This window comes from Capsicum annuum, unplaced genomic scaffold (assembly GCF_002878395.1).
Source record: "Capsicum annuum cultivar UCD-10X-F1 unplaced genomic scaffold, UCD10Xv1.1 ctg33432, whole genome shotgun sequence".
NCBI classification, from domain to species: Eukaryota; Viridiplantae; Streptophyta; class Magnoliopsida; order Solanales; family Solanaceae; genus Capsicum; species Capsicum annuum.
This window is the reverse complement of record NW_025840207.1, coordinates 1-1,861: the sequence shown is the minus strand read 5'-3', so window position 1 is coordinate 1,861 and position 1,861 is coordinate 1. Positions and strand designations below refer to the sequence as shown.

The following is a 1,861-nucleotide window of genomic DNA, read 5'->3' as shown; positions in this document are numbered from 1 at the left end:
ATTTTGCACTGTAGCTTGAAATTTTATTTGCATTTCTTTTTCTTCCAACAACCCTTTCCCGAACAGCTTCACTTTTTGTGCCGAGGATTTATCGAAAACGACCTATCTACTCAATAAAGATATGGATAAGATCTGTGATCCAAAACCCCACTGGTAAAATTACACTAGGATACTATTGTTATGTGTTGTTGCTTACATTTATGTTTCGCGTACATGTTAGGATGCACGGACTAAAGTTCCTGTTGTTATTAATGAGAGTGTAGGTATGAATATATGAATTAAAAAGCTAAGGTTTTCACATCACCAGTTATCAATCCACATTCAACTTCCTGTCTATGCTTGAGAATGACTGGTAAAATGCCTTGAAGTGCTTGTATGCAATATCCACATCTTCCTTTCCACATATCTCTCTCACGCTGCAATTCCAGAAAAGCAGAGTGAAATTAATGGAAAATTGATGACCAACTTAACAAAGCAGGTGACCAATTGAAACAGGAAGAAGATATAAATTAACAAGACTAAAATATTATCGACCCTCGAGCAACATGTAACCATTTCAGCCCATCAAACTACCAGACACAATTATAGCTGGAAACTTCATAAGTTATCATTTAGCTGTCTGCTGTCTGCCATTTATTTACACCATAGAAATTTTTGTCTGAAAGAGTACACAGAATAAACATTTTTATACAAGGTTGCCTGAGGTTTCTGGATGTTCGAACATTTTAATTTCAGCATTACTTGAACTCAAAAAAAGTAATGGGTCTAACATCTGATCTCTACTTGCACTGAAGGACAAGCACTGCAACTTGAAAATATAACTCATTCTACTGAATATGGACTCAAGCAAAATTCTACGCTAGGTGATACATGACAAAACTCGAAGTAAACTAGTTCTAGACTGCTGCTTCTATTGCATTCCGGTAAATACAATTTGATTTGAACAAGAGAGTAAAGAATTATTTTTTTTTGCTTTTGGAAGTCCGTCAGTAGTTTTATTTTTCCTTTTGTGACAGGAACTAAGAGTAAAGGAATAATTTTTCGGATTTCACAAGTTTGTTCGTAGTATGATTTGCCTAATGGATACCAGTAAATGGTGTATAACCAATTTTCAAAGTGGAAGAAAATGCTAGGAAATCACCATGTAACAAAAAATTGTATGGAGAAACTAAATTACAAGGTACCTGTGCATGGATAGTTGAGCAATACCACAATCAACAGTACGGATTCCAACTCCTGAAGCAAGTATCGGACCTATAGTTGATCCACATCCCATATCATTTCGCACCACAAAGTCCTGTAAGGAGTTAAAGAGCCGGTCGCTTTATACCAGTTTATTTACTTGGATCTTAAAAATTTAAATTTGTCATAACAAGATTTATCAATAAGCGCTATAGCACACTTTATCAATGAGGCTGCAGCACAGATGGAGTTTTCTCTAATATCATTGATATAAACTCCTGCATATCAGATTTCTTTTTCATATATACCAACCAACACACAATTCCTTGTCATATACTTGTTGGAAACCTCTTCCTGTTTTGATTTGGTTAATTTACAAACTGAACTGAATATATCAGAAGAGTAGTAAAGCTAAGATTGTGCCTAGCCCGTCTCCTTGCAAAAGATCTAGACAAAATACTTAACAGAGGACTAAACTACATGGTCTTTTTCATGATATCCTCTCTTGACTGGATTCAACAAAATAGAAGGGCTCTGTTTTATTTGATTTTGATGCAACTCCTTTATTTGGTCTTTAGACTTGTAGCGAGTTATTTGTTCTTCTTCCTTGTGTATAAACTTGTGTTCATATTGAAAAGAAATCACATAGTTATAGGTCATGCATTAACATGGTCTCAAA

At 34.9% G+C, this 1,861-nt stretch overlaps 1 long non-coding RNA gene across 1 annotated transcript; it reads right to left on the bottom strand.

Annotated features, from left to right (window-relative positions):
* Positions 1 to 133: 133 nt before the first annotated feature.
* LOC124891283 lies at positions 134 to 1,855 on the bottom strand. Its single transcript, XR_007049613.1, has 2 exons — positions 1,185 to 1,855; positions 134 to 416 (listed from the first exon to the last, which is right to left on the bottom strand). It is a non-coding gene; the product is annotated as an uncharacterized LOC124891283 (long non-coding RNA).
* Between the last annotated feature and the right edge of the window lie 6 nt (positions 1,856 to 1,861).